This window comes from Papilio machaon, chromosome 4 (assembly GCF_912999745.1).
Source record: "Papilio machaon chromosome 4, ilPapMach1.1, whole genome shotgun sequence".
Classification (NCBI taxonomy): Eukaryota; Metazoa; Arthropoda; class Insecta; order Lepidoptera; family Papilionidae; genus Papilio; species Papilio machaon.
This window is the reverse complement of record NC_059989.1, coordinates 6,468,704-6,490,717: the sequence shown is the minus strand read 5'-3', so window position 1 is coordinate 6,490,717 and position 22,014 is coordinate 6,468,704. Positions and strand designations below refer to the sequence as shown.

At 31.7% G+C, this 22,014-nt stretch overlaps 1 protein-coding gene across 5 annotated transcripts in view; it reads right to left on the bottom strand.

Moving 5' to 3' along the window:
- The window catches only part of LOC106720400 (diacylglycerol lipase-beta), a 46,166-nt gene that overhangs the window by 15,878 nt on the left and 8,274 nt on the right, over positions 1-22,014 (bottom strand). The window contains exon 1 of one of the 5 annotated variants that reach the window (XM_045686734.1): positions 21,092-21,627. The exons of the other annotated variants lie outside the window; for them this stretch is intronic. The gene's annotated coding sequence lies outside the window, so the exon portion shown is untranslated. Of the gene's footprint in view, positions 1-21,091; positions 21,628-22,014 lie in introns of those variants that run through there. 5 annotated transcript variants of the gene reach the window in all.

Genomic DNA, 22,014 nt, shown 5'->3' with positions numbered 1-22,014 from the left:
GATTCGTACCGCGGAAAGTGTTTTTTATAACTCGACTCCGGTTTTACACGGGGTTTTAAGAAATCACCAAAGAGAAATCCGTAAATATAACATGTGTGAGTAAGATAACAATGTTTGTACATAAATGTTTCAGCGGGAGAAACCCACGGTTACTTCAAATTCAAAATTATTTTGCGGACAACAGAGATATATTAAGTTAGTAATTTACACAGTAGAAAATTAAATAACTAGAGTTAGATCAAATAAGTGGAAAATATATTTATATATACCTAACTCTAATCCGTCATGTACTAAGGAGTCATACCAAATGCAGGCGCGCTGTTTTTCATAGTTATTCTCCTGAAGTCTTTTCACCAACTACGCTACCTTTTTTTTGACAATGGCAAAAGTTCCAGTAACCAATGTCAGTTAATTTAACGCATGAGTTATTTGTCAGATCTATTTATTGTCTTTAATTATAATATAAAGCATGAACGGATAATAAAACAAGGAAAAACAATAACAATAATTGACCTCGGAACGTATAAATCATAACAATCAAACATGATAAGAGAAAGATTAAGACAATAATGATAAATATTTTTAGTCAGTATTCCATATAGCTAAGGGTAAACGATTTAACACAGGCAGGGATTTTTACATAACAACCACGTTGTACTATCGCATGGGTCATAAACTATGAATGGAACATCGATCTCGACGTGTGAACACAAAGAGGATGTTCATATATACCTACATACATACAAATCCAGTGGCTGTGAGTTATTCATGACCACGCGGTGACATCACTGTTGTGAATTCCACTTAACAATACTGTGTAGGACTCTAACCGTCGGTTTTCACTGCTGAAACTGCTGTACAAAAACTTATTGTTCTTTCTCTATTTTCAAAGTAAATGAGAGGGATGACATGCTTTTGTTCAGGTGTATCAGCAGTGGGAACTTACGGTGGTACAGTACAGTCTTATATCAACTCTAGTCACAGATTAGATTCTAGAGCTGTTTGTTAAGTCAAGAACGTAAGTTTTATTTTTCAAAGCGTGACCGGCAACTATGGACCAGTATTAATAGTTTCTTAATTAGATGAACTACAGTTACATTTCGTATTTCACTTTATTTTTGTACACAGCATGATTAAATGCTCTTGCAAATAAATTTGAGGTAAAATAAGCACCTTAAGAAAATGGATTAAAAGTATCGTAACAATTTATTTAATAGTTTCTAAGGTTTTATAAAGTTTGCAGAATATGTTATAGATAAAAGCAAACAGACAATCAAACAAAAATTGATGTATTGCAATATTGAATCACGGCTTAAGACAAGAAAGTTTCTAGATTCTCTCACGTTTTGGTTAAAAGCGTCATTTCAAAAACATAAATATAACTAAAGATATGTTCTAAGTTTAGAGTTTACACAGTGTTACAGTGCATTTCCATCACGAAACACTTGTAAAAAAACATATTTTTAAAACTCCCAGTCTCCTTAAAAAAACTGTGTTTCGCCAGTGAAAACTTATGATAAAACAATTTCTATAGTAATTATAATTTGTTAGTGACGTCACGGTCCAGATCTTGGTGCGGCGACCCCGGATCCGCGACGTAAATCGGTCAGCAGTTGCCTTACACTGCAACTCACCTAATTTTATCTCGACTTCGTTGTTTTGAAATAACTAAAATGATACTACGCAATACAAACGCAGACATTGTATAAAGTTTTTATTCATTACACATTATTTTTTTTTAATTACATCCGTGAAAAAATAAAAGAATGAAAATATGTTTTATGACTTAATAATAAATATCTTTAATTAAATTAAAACATGATAAAATCATCAGTACGACTTTTATTTTGTATCTTTTGTATAAATAAAAACTTGATAATTGATAACTTGACTAGTAATTATTTTAAAAAAACCGATAATTCTGACGCTATAATTTTAAGCTTTTTACATGGAATTTACAGAAAATTGAAGCGCGAAATGTCAAATCGTGGTATGAATCCATTTTCTTTGGAAATTTTTGTTAATAACCCTGACTGTTTATAAACTGTCTACTACAGTGATGAATGCAAAGAAAATGGAACCTTACTATTTTTATTCGGTCAAGCTCAATAATAATAAGTAATAATAAAACAGACATACACCCAAAAAATGTATAATATGTATAACATTGCGCAAAAAATTCTTTCATGTTTTATAACTTTCCATATAGCTAAGCTTAAAGATAAAATACAGCGTAATAATTCAAATATCGTTAAAGTCGGGTGCCGCCCTCGTATCCAATGCCGTAACGTATATATTGAATATCGAGGTCGACAGGTATTGGTTAAGGGAGATGCAAATCAATTTTACCGTGTCGTTACCGATTGGACGTGAAATTGATATTTAAACAATATGACTTGCCGCGCTTCACTTCATTTACGAGTACATTTGACGCAGAGTGTTTGACGACAGAAATACAATAGTCTATACAACCTATTTAAATTCATCATCATCATCAGCTCACTATATGTCCCCACCGAGGGGCTCGGAGCCTACCCCAAGTTAGGGGTGACTAGGCCACAGTCAACCACGCTGGTCAAGTGCGGGTTGGTTGACTTCACACATATCATTGAATTTCTTCTCAGATATGTGCAGGTTGCATCACGATGTTTTCCTTCACCGTAAGAACGTCGGATAAATGTACATATGTTAATCGAAAATCGAAAAACACATTGGTACATGGCGGGATTCGAACCCAGGACCTGCAGATTGCAAGTCAAGTGCTGAAACCCCTGAGCCACCGACGCTCTTTAAATTATATTAATTAAATTATATAATTTAAATAGCTATAATTATAAGCTTAAAAAAATACCCTCTTGCTTAAGTGTTGCCAATAAAAATGATAATTTTAAAAGCCTTTAAAAAGTTTTATTTCGTAGCTCAACTGTCTGTAAATCTAGGACCCGATAAAAAACACAATCTAACAAAGATTTAATATCACAAATCTTATGCTAGAAGAAATAAAGTTCAATGACAAGACTATACAGGAAAGATTATCTTTCAGAAAAAGGAAGTGTTTGGATCACTCGAGTTCAAGATAACAGTTTTCACTGTTGAAACCCTTGAATAAAAACATAACGCTATCTCAGTTTTCTCAAGGAGCATGACAGAGAAGACAACATTTTTGTGCCAATGTTAACACAGGGGAAACTCGCGCTATATTAGAAATAAACAATGTTCAAGAATGAGTAATTTCACTGTAAAGTTTAATCGACATGATAGATTTAAGCACTTCTTTATCATTTAAAAAGTTAATATACTTATATAACATGTAAATTTGAACAGTCCGATCATTTTATTAACGGTATACGAGTCATAAGCAATTCGTTTTGAAAATATCAAACAATTACAATTATGTGACAACTAGCTGTCGCCCGCGACTCCATCCGTGCAGAATTAAAAAAAACGTAATAAGTCGCCTATGTGTTCTTCCAGACTATGTTCTACATCTGTGTAAAATTTCATCAAGATCCATTGAGCTGTTCCGGAGATACCTTCAAACAAACACCCATTCATTTAAACATTCGCATTTATAATATTAGTAAGATATAAGATAACCAGATATGTATTTTATTTATTTATAAAAAGACGAATAAGCAATAATAATTTTAAATCGTTCTTTTTCAGAAGAATCTGTTGTAAATAACATGCGAAACAGAAACAGGAAAAAATGTTAATATACGCTTAATCAATATAATTATTATATAAAATAACATTCAGTACACATATTTTATGTCTCTGTGTGTGTAAATAAATGCATGATTCACCCTCGCGAAGTCGTTATACCACTGATTAATACAGTATTTCATCTGCTTCTGATAAAATAAATTGAGATACATCGTTAATTAATATAAATAATATCATGTTTATTAATTGCAAGATGCAATTTATAACATTGAAAGAAAATTTATGGAACCATTTTGAGTATATCAAAAAACAAAAGCCTTAATTTTTGCTGTTGATGATCGCTTACGTTGTCATGAAGCGAAAAGTTACAATAGCAGTTGCTATCACAAAGGTTAAACGAACATCGTCTCTATTAATAACGGCTTCGTTTATTAGAAATTGCTATGATATAGCTTTATTAATGACCAACGTTATATGCGAGACAATCGAGTGACGTCAACGGCCCACGCAAATTAATAAAATAACGAATTTTAGGATATTTGATGGAGCAGTTGTAATGAGAGACGCACGAAACGATCAGCAGATTACTTGATTTGCTGGTTATTTTTAGGCGAAATAATTCCCTTAGAACTTCCAGATGTACAAGTTTTTGAATATAAATTGAGAAAAAAAACATATTTCGTACATTTATTTGCGTTGATGATAAGGAAAAACCAATTTTCAACATTATTGTCTGTCTGTTCGCGAGGCTGCGTTTGTTCCGAGTCATCTAAGAAACGTCTGGACCGATTTTGACAGGACTTTAGACGGAAAGGTTAGCCGATGCACGACATATTGTAGTTTTTTTTTTTAATTCTGCGCTGACGAACTCGAGAGCTCACCGCTCATATAATTAACATGTTTTTGTCTTGTCATTTTTTTTAATACACTTAAATCTCTGAAAAACTATTGAAGCAAAACAGCTTCATGATCATTGTGTTCGAAATTGTACGTAACTGTTGCATTGCTTAATATTATCTTTAGTGTAATCTCAGATTTTAAATCATATTCATGTCAAGTTCGGGTCAAGTAAACATTTCGTGAGTAAATAATTTAAGGTCTTTAATAACGCAATGCTTGTATGTTGACAATATGGCAGGCAAAATAAATATAAAATGGTACGATGCTAATGGAAAGAAGTACGAGGAAAGTGCGAGAAGAATAATGACGTTACTTCAAAATCGGTACTTCTTAGTTTGCAGGTTACAAAATATATCTTGTTGACAATCGGTAATAATGAACTTAATAAATATAATAACCAAAGAAAGAAAGTATTTGTGTCTACAATCTACACACAAACGGAGACAGCAGAAGTTAACACGTTATGTTAAACAAAAAAAATCCTATCTTACCAATATTATAAATGCGAATGTTTAGATGGATAGATGGATGGATTTTTGTTTGAAGATATCTCCACAACAGTTGCATGGATCTTGATGAAATTTAGCATAGAGGTAGAGCATAGTCTGGAAAAATAGGTTACTTTTTTTTTTATTCCGTCGCAACTCATTTATTAAAGTGAGTCGCGGACGATAGCTAGTTAAGTATAAAAAATGTATTGTATGTTGTAGGTAATTCCTAAGAGCGTACGATGTGGGTGTAATTCAATGATGTAGTCCACTGCGCTAGTGTTCCGCAGCGACGCTTCCTACCTGTTCGTACAATACACGTGCCGTTCTCAACGATAATTGCATTTTGAACGGAACGTATCCACTTTAATATCGTCAATGTTGTTTATATCTTCGAGAATATTAAAATAAAACATGTTTACAATTTAAGCAATTGCATAATATTGTAAATCATCCTTATAACTCTGTTTAAAAAATAAGCCATCAAAATAAATTCGTACATTGTTTAACGTATTTGATTTTGACTCTTATATTGATCGGTAGATTGTAAAATGTTACTTCAGTGTCTGGATACTTCTTAAGAAAATAATAGATATACTTGCATTACTTAAGATATTTCCAAGACAAATGAAGGCAGAAAATTTATATATAGTACTAACCGGTAACAAATAAATAGTATTAACAAGGTCGCAGACGTGGCGTTGCGCAGGCCCCAGCCAACGGTAACTCGATCCTGTAGGCTCGGTATATCATACTTTGAAGGTCACATCCACTTATTTATGTGACATTAACGACCTAAGTATATGTTTATCGAATTACCTTTTCAACATATGGACTTATTAATCGATCTTAAGTAGGAAATTAGTTCTCTACAAACATATAAATCTCTGAGGCAACGTTGAGACATACACATTCTGAACGAAGAAATATTGGTTGATACATTTCTATATATTTAACATGTGTTTATTTTAGAATAAAGTAATTGAAAAAAGAAGACTATTATCCTATAAAAAACTTGTTTTTTAAATAAAAGAAAGATTACTTGGCTGATATTTCATTGTTTCACTCTAATCCCTTCACTACAATCCACTTACAATAATAAGATTTAAAGTGGTTATTTAACAAAGCAACAACGTTATGAAATTACGGTCACAATTACGTCATATCGCCGAGGGATTGTGTGGAAGCATTCAGTCCCTAAATCGAATTAGTTAATACAGTAACACGCTGAGTTAACTTCGTTAAAACCAAATCAATGCGCGTCCTCCGCTCTGCGCACGATGGTAATAACTTTCCCAACATTGATAAACCACACGATCCTATTATTATAGAACCTTGAACTGAACCTTTATGGGGATGCGTATAAATGGCATCAAAGGCATTATTATGTAACATACATTAATTTATTTTTGTATTGTAAACGTTATCCGTTTGCGTTAAGAAAAATACAGGCACATAAAAGAAAATCCTGAAAAATAAAACATACAGACGAAATCATTAACTTTTGGACATCCGTTAAAAAGGGAAAAGAATGAAGGAATTTGACGCATATATTCATCTCGGTGTCACGCATGTAGCCGGACAGATTCGGAAACACCTATAAACATCAGTGTGTGCTTAAAGGTCTAAAAATCAAACCTCTCATCCACACCTAGTGTTACCGATAACCACAAGACCATGAATGTTTATTTGTGGCTACGATATTACCTTTTTAAGACGGTTTTACGATATAAATATAGTCCGCGTTGTGAGGCTTCTCAGCTGTCCGTTTTATTCGATTACATAGTACAAACATAACAAGTATAACAATATTATTTATGAAAAAGTTATTGTTTTTATGTAACAGTGTATATCTCAGTATATAATTATAAGCAAGCAAAGTATTCAATATTTTAAATCTATAGACTACCATAATTTAAACGTTTTTTTGTCGTAACGACAGATAAAATTAAAAATTAATTGTTTTTTTACTAAAGTTAAATCATTTTATACAAATTTAGTTAAAACGTACAGAAATTTCAAGAAAGTCGTTGTACTCTAGGATTAAACCGTCAAGCTTTATTTTAAGACGGCCGAGACTTCAGGGCTTAGACGTTTGATTAAATAAAAACATAATTAAACTTGAGTATACGGTTCAAAAGACTGCGTTTTTTTTTCCATTGCCTTTTATAAATAAATAATGCATATTTTCTGTGAAATAAAAACTTTTTAATACAAGTTTTCATAAGCGAAGCACTGAGGAGACTGATAAATCTTATTGCTAACTACAGCTTTGTATGTAAATAGAAAATAGAATTCAAATTTACATTTAATTAATAAAAACACTTAAATTTAAAATTAAATTGTATGTATAAATAATTTTAAAACCTGGTAATTAGATTTTTAACTCAACTAATCATCATTTTTTTTTTTCGTATAACATGAGTCATTAAGGCGATTATACATAGAAATATATTCTATGTAGCCTTTATATCTATTAAGCAATTATATTCTTCGGATAAATACAAAAGCAGATACGGCAATGTTCTTAGAAAAAAAAATAACAGACAAGAGATTCTAAAAAAAATATTAGACGATGAAAACATTTTAAGCGACAGTAAATTGTTTGTATGAATTATTATTTACTTACAAAGTTTTCTAGCAAAACGCAAATCATGCAGACTGTGAAGTGCAACACTACATCTTGATTGACGTCAGAATTTTGAGGTTATTGATCGAATTTTGTGTTACTATGCTCTCGATAGCAAATAAAATACAAACACTTCATATTTTAAACAAGCTTTCTAATAATTAATATCAATTGCTTTTAAATTTATTTTATAAATAGCTAGCGGGTGCGACTCTGTTCGCGCGGAATTTAAAAAAAAACTTGATAACTAGGCTATGTTTTCTTCCAGACTTTATTCTACATCTGTGTCAAATTTCGTCAAGATCGGTTGAGCCATTCCGGAGATACCTCCTAACTAACATGAATTCATCCATTCATCCATCCATCCATCTAAACATTAGCATTTATAACATTAGTAAGATTGGTAAGGTACCTGGTGAACTGAATATGGATTAAAAAAGATTCTAATCTTTTTAATGAATAAAAAAATACATGGTTAATGGAAATTGCAGTATGGTCGCAACAAAGGAAAAAAATATATTGATGAAAATCTTCAATTATTATTGTTTCTCAAATTACTCTGGCTAACGAGAAAGTTGTTAACTCTCAGTATAATAGGCATCTCGTTGCTATTGGCAACTTGCTTTGTTTTTTGAATAATTTTATTTTATTTTTGTTTTTGCTATTGTAGTCTATATACTTACTTACTACTAATATTGTAAAGACGAAAGATCTGATTGTTTGTTTGCATTGAAAAAGCTCGGAAACTACTGAACCGATTTAAAAATTATTTCACTGTTGGAAATCTTCACTGTGCGCCGGTGACATTTGCATTATTTTTTATTAGATTTTTTATATCCGCACAGACGAAGTCGCGGGCAATTGCTAGTGTTTTAGAACTGTAGATAGGGCTTTAGAATATTATGTATCTGTTCTGATAAAAGTGTGACTGTCTTTTAAAGTGAACAAGACACTTGAACTTTTTAATGCGGCTTTCCACTCTAGAAACTCTTATTATGTCCTTACAGGATTGAAACAAGTTGCCAGCTTCAGTTGTTCCTTCCAAATATGACGTGGGGGCCGTCAAAAATAGAGTGAATAGGCCCATACTTACTACTAGGCTTTACTAGCTCAAATGTGATCGTGGTTAAGCGCTAGCTTATTCAATAAAAAAAAAGAAAATTGTCTTTTACAACGGGCTAAAGTAGAAATTAAGAATTCTTACTTATTCATATGCAAATTTAAGGATGATCGATATTCAAGTCAAATTTGTTCGCGACGCTATAGCTCAATATAGAATTTAGATGAAACGATTTACATTACTTTGCCTAAATGAATGTAAAGTCTATAGTAATATGAACAACGGTTTCAATGTAAGCACGTATTAAAGTTCATATTTACTAAAGACTCGCCTTTAACATTTTACTGCTAAGCAAAAGACCCTTAATTATTTGCACTCTAAAGTATACAGCATACAAGCTAATTGGTTCTCTTTTGTGTTATCAAATAACTAATTTACTAGATACAGCTTCTGTACTCTTACAAAAGTTTGTTTATCATTCAAATATTGTATATCCAATAGTTGAATAATTTTTCGGATATTGTCTGGAACCTCGTCCGTTAATTGACATGTTTTTTTTTATAAAACCATGACTATATCAATTAAGTCTATTTATAAAAACAATCGTGTATTCATTACAGCATTGTTTAAAATTAAACTAATCTAGTATTACATTCACATTAGGGGTGTATCTTTTTTTATATTAAAAAATCTAGCGCTTGACCACGATCCCACTCGATGAAGTGATGATGTGGTCTTAAGATGGTACGCGCTAGCTTTATAAATGCCCATTCACTATACTCTTGAAGGCTCCCACGTCGTACTTGGACGGAAAAACTGACGCCGGTATCATCAGTTTTGTGCAGTTAAAACTATAGGGTAGGGCGGGGCTTAAAGGTCCGCGGGTAAAAAGGTCCACCACAAATATCTCAAAAACTAGTGACGACTCGTTGTTGCGAATGATACGAGTGTAAAGAAGCGGGCGCGGGGGGAGTAACGCACAATCGCCTACAATCGTGCGACGTTGCTTGTGGGAGATACAAGATCGTGTATTCAAAATTTAACGTAAGTAATTTTTTTCGTTGTTAATCTTTTTGGTTTCAAGGACTGTTTTTAAGGCTACGATCCCCGAATATAGTTTTTAAGTATACGTTATTTAATTGGTTTTTAAATTGTATTGTCATTTTTACGTTAGACTGAGTGGTTTTTTTTTGTATAACTTCTATGAATACTCACACGTGATTGGGGTAAAAAGGTCCAGTTGGTCCTTTTTACCCCACATCATTTACATATCGGTTATAAAATCTTTCTTTTTTGTTTTAGTATGTGGAACTATAAAAGAAAAACAGATCGGGGCACTAACTCTATAGAATTAATGCAAAGTGCAGCAAATTTAGTTCTACGCGAAAGTAAATCATTAAGAGGGGTATGTCGAGATTTTGAATTAAGTAAAACTTCCTTATCAAGATTTATTAAACGAATGGAGGATGATCCTGTAAATTTGAAATTGGCTATGGTACTCCAAGACAGCTTTTTAATAAAGAACAAGAAGCTGGTCTCACAGAATATTTGCTCACACTTGCACAAATTTTCCACGGTATAGGTCCTAAACAAGTTCGTCGCATGGCTTATGACTGTGCTATTAAATATAAAATAAATATACCAGATTCATGGCATACAAACAAAATGGCTGGTATGGATTGGATGTCAGCTTTTCTTAAACGAAATACAAGTCTCTCTATTAGAAAACCTGAAGCAACAAGCCTCAGCAGAGCAACGTCATTCAACAAAACCAATGTGCAAGAATTTTACTCAAAATTAGCAGAAGTTATGGATCGATTTAAATTGACGGTTTCTTCTATATGGAATGCAGATGAAACTGGTGTATCGACTGTCACCTAACCATCAAAAATAATTGCAGCTAAAGGAAAACGAAATGTTGGTTTTGTAAAATCAGGTGAACGCGGAACTAATATTACTCAATTTTTTTTTTCGTGATCCCCCGACATGTTTTGGGTCAGAGACTTTATTTACATTTTCTATTATTAACTTAAATTTTGTACAATTTTATGCCTAATTTACTTATTTGTTAACTCTTAACTTTTGTTACAGTTTAATATCCAATTTTGTTTAATTTAATTTGCCTAATACTACATAATGGTGCAAACATTGTGTTATTTGATTAAGACTGAATCAAATTTAGTTATACTTCAACGAAGAGAATATTTTTTTTTCTATAATAATGATAACCGTATTTGTTTTTTTGAAAACCAAATATACTTTTGATTTCCATTAACTCATTTGGAGTTATAATTTCATGAAACCCTTTAAAATTAAGAATGAAATATTGGACCTTTTTGCCTCTTCGCTGTCCCTTTTTACCCCTACTATGGGGCAAAAAGAGACAGATGACAATGTCTAGAAAAACAGTAAAAAGATATATTTCTATAGTGATGAATCAACCAAGAATTGAGCCAAACATAGTTCGATAATTGTTTGTTTCATATGTGTTGTTTATTTTGATGTAGTAGGTTTGGTTTTCATAATATAATTGGTAGAAGTGAAATTGGACCTTTTTGCCCCGCCCTACCCTACGTGTGTAACCGGCTTAAGCTTGCTTGTATAAATAAATATGGCTATTATGCATTTATTTAAATATGTAATATTCATATATCTTAAGATGACGTAACAAATGTAATATCGCAGCGCGAGAGCGCGGTTACGTGGCAACCAGTCTTGTTAAATATTTGAGTGAAAACGGAATGAAACTCTTACGGCACAAACTGAATACCAGATGAGATCGCATGAGACCATGACTTTTTAATCTGTTACCAGTTTACTTTCCAAGATTTGCACTTTGTTTCTAAGACTACAAAAGAATCTGAATTATATATCTCTAAGTTTTCCAATGTATAGATAAAATATATTTGATAACTTCTTGTTGTTTAATGAAGTAGTATCAAAAGACTACAGCTGCATAGAATTTTTGTTCACTAACTATAAATTTATATACAGTATGTTTCACTTTTTCTTAAAAATTATTTAATAAAGTTAATTGAGATCAAGTACAGCAGTGTACCTACAAAATTAAATTCTGTAAGAATTTCGTGGTTCACCTACTTGACCTTTTGCATCGACACAAATTTCCTTAAGCGTTATCAAACAGGTTGAGTTTCTTATAATTCAAATGAGCTCAATATAAGATAAAAATAACTGCACATTAATCCTATTTATACATTGCATTTGCAGAACAGCAAACAAATTCTATGAACTTAAATATAATGTAGGTATCTTGGCGATATTTTATGCCTCTATACTTTTCATCTAATAAGTGAAGAACCCTAACTTATTTGTCTATTTGCTTACATAGCCTACATAAGCGCTGGCGTCTACAAGTAATAGTAAATTAATCAGGGCCCAAAACCAACAATATTAAACGATGCGTAATAAATATCTAATTATGTATGTTATACAAAAATATAAAATAATTCCTAGCCTTTATGGTTCATTCAATGCTTAATCGAGCATAAAAAAGTTTTGCGTCTCATATAAAAGTTAAGCTACAGGATATGTATTTTTTTATATCATAAGGTCGGTAAAGGATACACATTTTTGCGCTGCACAAATTTTAATACAAATGTTGACAATACGATGGCGATTGTCACAAATATTCGTACTAAGTCCACTATAGCATTCGTACATATATTCGTACTAGGTCCACTATAGTAAAAAGAAAATGACAAATTAGATATTTTCGTTTATATCTTTTAAAAAACGATAATAAAAATTGAAATATTCAGAGTATTATTTAAATACTACTCGCGAATTCGACAGCGCGGAATTAAATAAAAACCTGTGCAAATAAGTGCGAGTCGAAATCGCGCACCAAGTGTTCCGTACAAACTTATAAATATATAAGTAAAATTTACAGTTTTCGCAATTTTTTCTTCATCTGTGCCATAAGACGTTGCTTCGTACCAAATAACAAGATTCTGAGGGTCAAAATTTGCGGTATAAACGGCTGTATGTTTTGATTACGTTAGCTTAGAAATTTGAGTTTTTAACAGCACCAAGGGACAGTAGACCTGAGTATTTGATATGAATTCCAGTTTGATAACTCCACGCGTTACCGAGAAAAAAAGGTCTTGGAAGACAGATGTGTGGACAACAAAGCGATCCTATAAGGGTTCCGTTTTTTTCCTTTCTAGGTAAGGAACCCTAAAAAAGGGTAAAAAGTATAGTATGTGTTACTCCAGACTATTTTCTATATCCTATGTGTTCTACATCTATACCAATTTTCTCGAGATTTGTTTTGTCGTTCTGGATTTATCTCTTAACAAAGACCGATCGAAACAATTGCCTATTTACTTTCAAAGGAAAAGTTATGATAAAGAAACCCTAAAGAATTATAATATCTATATCATGGAAATGAAAATGAAATAAACTTGACGCAGTCTATTGTGTTTAATTTCCGACAAAAGCTTTGAAGTGGCAGTAAAAGCTCGCTGAGTGACTGTACAAAGACTGAAAACTCTGCCTTTTAATTAACATCCTTTTAAAATGAGCATTATATAAAAGCTTTATAAAAGGTAATTCATAAAAATTAGAAAAAACTTCGTTTATCAATTCCCAATTCCACCATCGAATAAATGTACTATTAAATAAAGTACTACGTACTAAGGTCAGTTAGGAAATAAACACTAATTAATCTAGTTTGCTACTGCTTTTGTTTAGTGCACACAATATGGAAGGCCGCGGTTTGACTCACGAGCAACATTTGTGTCCGCCCACACTTTGAAGGCTAATTCACTGCGTATTCAGTAAAAACAAAACACGCCAAACGTCAGTTTCCACTGGCTTCTAAAACAAAAAGTCATCGCTCTTTATTTGAGAAAACGAAGACAGCAAAATGTTTTATACGAATGTTGCGGCAGTGAAAACTAAAGGTTATATAAAACAGTGAATGGAAAACATTTGCAGCGAATATTTTCATTGGAAATTCATCAACTATAAAACATTAAACTTAACCTGCGTGTAATGGAAAAAAAATATTGCCAATCGTTTTTATTAGTGCGTTTTGTAATGCATACCAAAAACCGCTAATATATATTTTTTTAATTAATGTTCAATGTGGAAAAACTTTAAGTTTCTTGAAACTTCAAAGAAGTAAACAATGAGGACAACGCCTGTGGTTATTTTCATTTATCTTCATAATTTTAGGCGCTGTCCATAAAAGGCAGGAAAATCATTTAGGGAGACAACAAATAAAAACTGGCAGATGGCTTCAATTGCCGAAAGCATATATTAAGAAAAAAAAAACATACTGGCAACCAGTAGTGCTACTTTTGCCTTATTAAAAAATCAATACAACAGTCACAATGCACGGTCATTTATCACTTCGTATTGTTCTGTTGTGGCAGTAAAATAAAATTCTTTTGTTAATCCCATGTTTAATTTTTAATATACACTATCTTTTTATATTATACTAAAAGAGAGAACGTGTAAAAACGCAAATAAATTGAAAGTTTTTGTATATTTTATTCTTACCGCAAAGAAAATTTCTTCCATCGGTTTAACGTTCTTCTTTACAAAAATACAGTTTCTAAAATCCAATACTCCAGACAAATTGTTTAAATTGCATCTGTTTTCTCACCAAACAACGTAAAACGTTAAGGAAACTTATTTGTTAACGCAGTGACAATTTATACATTCTCAGTATGTCTAGTGCAAATGATTTTGTAGTTATAGTACGGTTTATATTTATGTTAAATATTACAAAATTTCGCTATTTAGAATTGGTACTACTCTAGTGGTTCAGATTTTCATGCATTAATTTGTTTAGTACAAGAGCTTCTTTTTCCTAATGATACAAAAATTATAACGAAACAAATGCATAAAATGAGCATTATGTTAACTTAAACCATTTTTTATTATTAATTAATTTGTCATTTTATTTTTTATATCGTTCTTCTCGGTTTTTTCTTATTGCGGGACCTGTAATTGCTTTGGAAATACCGTTTTTCGCACCTTTTTAAAGGTTAGAAGTAAAGGTATTAAGGTCACATCAAGTAGCTACGCAATGTCATTTTAATGATTAATAAATAGTTTAGGTAAAATAAAATTGCAAATGTGTTTGTAGTAGCTAATATATTCAAGATTATTTAATTTTATAATTGTATACAGTGCAAAAAAAAAACACATACATAAACGAGATTGTTGTTGAATTTTATCAATGCTTCACAGTTTGCACATTATTAAGAATTATGAGTGGAATTTAGTATTTAGTGGAAGACATTCTTGCATATTGCAGGGTAACATTGTATTCTTGTGTTTGTAACAAATTAATTTAAAACTACTACTAGATCGAATCTCGAAAATCGATCTAATTTTATTTCACCATTAGAATTCTACATTATCCCTTATAGCCTACATTTAATATTGTTACAATATAATTCAAAAAATAAATATAAACACGTGCAATACAAAGCTGCTAGTCTATCAGTACAGTTGCATACCTCTTGATAGTTACATTTGATAAATGCATCCAGTAGATGTAATTGAAACAGTTGGATCAATAAGATGAAGGTTAAACAAATCGGGCCACGGGAAGAATATAAGCAACGGCGAGTTTCCATTGTGTCCGATCCTTAGGACGGCTTCAGACTGACCTACACGCACCGTAATAATTTTGCCCATTTCTTTTACTCGGGCCGATGGATCAGAAAGTATGGTGTCATTAAATTGATGCGTATTGCAAGGCTTTGATTGGTCATCGACCATCCACAGTATGCGTTTGTTTTCAGAATCTCGCACCGTGGAAACTCGCCTTAAGACAGACGAAGGTCTAATATAATTTGTAACCAGTCGGACTAAGATAAGTGACTGAAGAGAAAAATAATAAATAAGAATAATCATAATAATAATGTTTAATTTCTGTAAACACAAAAACATTTTCTATTTGATAAAGTTGTTTACTTCAGTGAAGTCTTGAAGTACGGCTCAATAACAATGCTTAGGTCATCTGCATTCAACGATACGTAACTAATATAAATTACAATTGACTTTTGTTTGAGAGTAAACCTAACAGCGTAATGATGAAGAGTACCTACGCACATCTGATCATGTGGTAAAGGTTCAAACCGGCCATCAAGAATTTGCTAGTATTATTATATTATTATGTAGGGATATCTTTTTAATTCAAAATGTTCTATTTAAGATGATAAATTATATTAATAATGATATTTTAATGTTTAATATTCATTTAATTCAAATTCATATTTCGTTTAAATGACAGCCATGAACAAATAGTTGCATAATGAACGTATTTAAGGAAAAATAAATCTTAACCTGATATTGTGGTTAATAGAAACTTGACACTGTGTTTGTTACATGGAATAGTTTTTATAATAAACTAGCGGTCACCCGCGACTTCGTCAGCAGAAAAAAGTAGCCTACACACTATGCCCGCATACATCACCTACTTTAACGTCAAAATCGGCAAAGAGACAGACGGACAAAAATTTAAAAAATTGGGATTTCGTAATAATCAACGCAAATACAACGTGTTCACGACATACGTTTTTTTATTAGGTACATACGGACAATCCAATTTTATTAATAGTATAGATTCATAAATAATAATAATTGTTTGTATAAATAACTTAAATACTTCCAAGTACTCTGTAATCTGTTAAGTTGTTTTACATTTATGTAAATAAGCTTAATTAAATAAAGTGTAATTACAATAATAGTTAGTTGGAACGTTTCGTAGCCTTGACTTTCCACAGCCGACACAAGTACAGAAACAAATTGATATTCTGTGCATTTCTAAGAGTATTAGAGATACAAGTAATACAGTTACACGTCCATGCAATGTTTACAATTTCATATGCATTTATATACCTTTAAATTGCTAATTAAAGAATGTTTACTACTTAAAATAATTCGGTATCAAATAAATAGCGTCATTAATATATATAACATCAATCCAGATTATAAAAGATAAGTAAATTGTAAATAATTATAAAAATAAAATGTACAAATTATAAAATAAAAAGATAATTTCACTCTCACTTCTGTTATCGAACATTCTAGTGTTACTTGTTACTGTTTTATCATTATTCATTGATAGGGAGATAAAGTCGTGCAATAGATATCCCCCTTAATTTACCTAAAGTTATAATTTTATATATAAATCCTATACATATATACATATAAATCCAGTATACACCTATGTATTAATAAAAAGTGTCGACAGTATGTCTAAAAATAAAGACAAGTATCGTTCGCTATCGTAATACAAGCCAGTAATAGTCTGTTTGCATTGTTTATCTTGTGTCGATGGCCTTTCATAACAGTTGTTTTTCACTGCTGAAACAATCACACAAATACATATCATCATCCTTCTCACGCTCTTAGGTATATCTGAGATAGCAATTATTTTTCGTAAAGTTATTATAGCAATGGAACCCCGCGGGAACATGCTCATTTTTGTGTAGTTCGTTGTTTATAGCGTCATATAGTCATGATAGTTTCTCTACTAATTGCTGCGATAAGAAGTTATTCATATTAATTGCTTACCTATCTGCATTTACTTAAAACGATCAACGTTTATAAATTAGACCATTGTTGATAACAATTCGCGTGCCGTCTATCAAATTGTCATCAATATGGCATGTTAATACAAAGTATACTGATATTCAAACATTAAGGCGGCTAGCAATTTTGCACGACACGTTACCCAGAACACAATTTAAGGTATCGACGAGAAGTATTCGTATGCGTGGAGGGGAATATCCTAGAGCATAGTTTTCTCTACCCGCAGTGGTCCCAGTTGCACATATGTATGAACATACATGTACTTGCAAGGCAACTACAAGCCGCTATAGATTTTGAATCTTGTGATACTAAATAACAATCGATTAAGTCTGCGGTGCGGTGTACGCGGGCGACGTGCTCCGCGTGTCAATGGACAATAAACCAATATCAAAGTGCATCTCACGATTCGAACATATGTTTTAAGAATATTTATACGTCATTGTACAGCAAATAGTATCAAATTCCATCTACAAGAAAACGATGGTTGGCATTCCAGTGCCACGCTTTTTTCGCGTCAATTAACTTCGTAAATAAGCTGAAAGTTATAAGAATTGTAAAAAGATTATAAAAAGTTTCAAAGTAAATAAAGAGAGACTTAACAAAGATAGTCAATAATTATAAAGTCAATACAAAAAAGGAGTTCATGTAAACAAATTACATTTGTTACATCAGAGCTTGAACATCAAGTAAAGCACCGCTACTTACAAAGGTAAAAATGTAGTAAATTATCCACTTTATATACGTTGTTACAAAAATTCCGCTTTTGTTTCATTACTCTGAAGTGCCTCCGTTCTGACGGTTGTATAGAGGACGAGCGGAGTCATAAAATTTTAATGAAATATGAAGCGGCGTCGCACAAAAGGGGACAATGAATAACTTTAGGCTAGACAATAAAATCAACAAATCTCCATTAATTTTAAACCGCAATGGGAATACAAAATAATTTACTGTTCTGTGTTAGAGCGTGTATTAGAAAAAAAGTTTTTTAAATAAACCTAAGAATCCCTTAACTTTACCACTATACAGAGAGTTTGAATAAAATCTCAAACTTCTAAATTAGGAAAGCTTGGGATACTGGTTAACACCATTTGTAATGTAATAGACAAACGTATTTACATACTGAGAGTAATATTTTCTCTTTTGTCAAACTTTTATCTTGAACAGTTTCAGATAATCAGTGTATTGACAAAATACTCTTATTTTCTGTTTTCCTGCTTAATTATAAAGAAGATTTAATCAAACCAATTATATAAATAAATTGTGTTAAATAAATATACAGTTAAAGTTGAGGCAAAATATAACAGGATATTGAGAACAAAAATACGTCAAAATCATGCGATTTGTTTTACTTGATACCGTTTATAAGGAAAATAATACAATAAACAATGTATTAAAACATATTTTTATTACTAATATAGTATACTCCGACAAGGATATCTTGCCCGGTGAGAGAGGCGCTACTATTGCGGTTAATTCTGTCAGAAAATATGTAAAATCGACTTAAGCAGAGAGATTTACATTAAAAGACACTTACTGGAGGGCGCTAGTGATCTATTGTAATTTGAATGTCATTTATACCCACCGGGAGAGATAGCTTCCTAGGTCTTTATATGACGATTAACATACTGAAATTTTTAACATTGAACATTGAAATAATGAAACGGACATCGATTTGTCGCTATTTACCGGTCACGAAAGCAGTATCATTAAAAAAGTTAGCATTTATCATCATCGAAGACAAAGAAAATGGAAAGACATCCTCGATAAAGTTTTAAATCGAACGAGCACTGATTTTCCATCAATGTTTAAGTGCTAACTAGTTCCCTCAATTTACTTTTTAATTTTAATTTTTACTTAGATGGTGTTAGATGAGATTTTAATTGATCATAAACTTCAATAAATTGCATATCTTTAACAAATGCTTTTCTTAATAAAACCTGTTCAATTTTGTACATTATACGTAACGTAATTGATGCGTCTGTCTCCTGAAGGTTACCGATGTAGCAAATTGATTATTTGAATAATTTACTACGTTACTTCGTAGTGGAATATACAATTTATGTAACAGCTGTAACGTTATAAAAGAATAATCTATAACAAAGGTCTCTTTTTTTTTCTTGTTTTACAAATTTTTACATCAAATTTGGATGAATTTTAATTATAATGAATATATTTCAGAAATACATTGACACATGAAAATCGGCCATCACATATGTAAAAATTTCTAGTTCGTAATAGCCACTATAACAAAGAAACAAAGAGATAAGGAAGCTTATGTAGCTAAGAGGATATTAAAGGGAATTCTCACCTAAAAAACTATTTTCCTGAAAAGTTAAAATTTGAAATGTTTTATGACATCAATTTATTTATCAATTTATCACATCAATAATTCTTTATTTTATTTAATTAAAAGATAATAAAATTATCATGTCACATAACTTGTATTTAAATAATAAATGTTACAATTTAAAATAATTAAATCATAAAAATATATTAACTTATAGTCATTCGATGAAATTTACAAATGACTGCGGTAAAACACGGGAAATGAACTTAATACGTCAAAATTGATAAGAAGTATCAGAACCAGTAGTTAGATTATGTTATTTCGAGTCCTCAGTTCGATTATAATTGATTAAAAAGCTATGACACTCCACAGAAGAATAGGTATCAAATAACAAATCATGAATGAAAAATTTAAACAGATTAAGTTATAGGAAGAGGTAACAATGAAAAGGATTCATACATATAGCCGCGAAAATAATACCCGTCAATATTTTTGTTCACCGCATGGATGAAGATTACTCATATCCACTTCAATCGAAACATAATAACTTTATAATATTTTAATCCATTTCCTATTATTGTATACCTCGATAAGAAATTCAAAATGAATATTTGAATATTATCGACTTAGTTCTCGATTAGTTGCATGTACGAGTTATTACTACGAGGAAGTTATTAAAACCATTTAAGAATAGTCTATTATTAAAATCAAACAACTGAGAAACGTGCCGTTACTCTCACATGCATCTTTAAACTTATATTAACAGTTTTAAATTACAAGTAAATAAAAAAATACGAAATTCTTAATTCACAAGACTTGTTGGTATCAGGAGAAATCTACAAACGGTACTCCACTTTTGAAGTAGCAAACAAGCAAGCGGCGACTTAAATTCTTAGTTTTGTGTACCTACCTCAAATAGCTTAGAGGACTTGTGATGGAATTTATTGTTGTTGCATTTTAAATACTGTTAAATGTGACAATAACGGTCAACGGTTTTAAATAAGTGTTGATTGTAGAATTTTAAAGTGTGTCACGAAATTGTCTTAAATCTATCACGTCACGACTACGATGTAAAAATATCCAATGGCCGAGCAGTGCCTATTGCTTGCTTCGTTTCGCGCGTTCGCTATAATTTTCCGCCGTGCATTTTAGTGTCGTTCTAATTACCTACTTACAGCATACACGATAGTCTACGTGTAATAATAATAAAACTTTATAATATACTAGCGAATACAAATATCTAAAGCATTGCAATAATTTATATACAGGTTTCGAAAGAATCTTGATGATACTCGCTAATGGAATGGTAATTAAAGTCAAATCCTATTTGCTGCAAAAGCTATATACGATACATATGTAATATATACCTCATATAGCTCTAAATTATTGAACAAATTAGCCAATTTTTTTATGTTATAAAAACAACTTATTTCAACCATGATTAAATATACGTGTAAATAAGACTAGTAACTCTGGATACTCACACTGTTGCAACATGTACAGGTGCTAAAAGATAAAAGCCCTTCTCAGGCAGCTGCAAGGGGATCGGACCAACACTTTAATTCTCGCACATCATCCAGGTACTCAAATTGTCACAGTGAACAAGAATCAAATCCGAAAACTGTTCGTCACCACACTATCACAAACCGTAAGAATAAGAACGTGCTCCTTTCACTGTTACACCGAACGGACACCAGAATACCAACCAACCTTATTGCAAGTTGTCGTAATTCAACGCGATCGGTCGCATAGATTACAATTTATTTACTCTGAGTAATAAAACGCGTCTAAATAAGTATTTTGATGGTATAAGACGCGGGTTTCTGTCATACTGTAATATTATTTGTTTACGGCGATGACGGTCTCGGACTGATAATGTCACGTACGCACGAAACACGTTCTCGATCCGCGCCGGTCGGCGACCGACTGAATTGAACTGAGCGGCAGGCAGGCGGGCAGAGCGCTGAGCGCTGCGAACGCAGCACTTGCGACCTTTTGTTTGAACATTATCGGAGCTGTCCGACTGCGCACGAAGCAGCCCCTACTCAAAACTTGATCTTCAAAGTAAAGATTTCACATTTTACAAAGGCTTTTATAATAATAGAATCAATTCAGCGTTCATACTTAAATGTGGTTTAATTACCTAACTAAAAATAGCATAAACGCATTCAAAAATACCTACACATTACTTTTAATCAATAGTGTATTTTGCGTTCATTTAAACTTATTTCGTGGAAATTTTAACCCACAAAATCAGTTCTAGTTAGGATTAGCATACAAATGAGTTTGTTTTTTATTTACCTGCAAACTTTGTTTAAAACATCTTGTTGGGTTATCTATGTTATCTATTTGTGCTTATTTTAATATATGATAGCTTCCAAAATTAGTGAAAATTGTTAAAACAGGA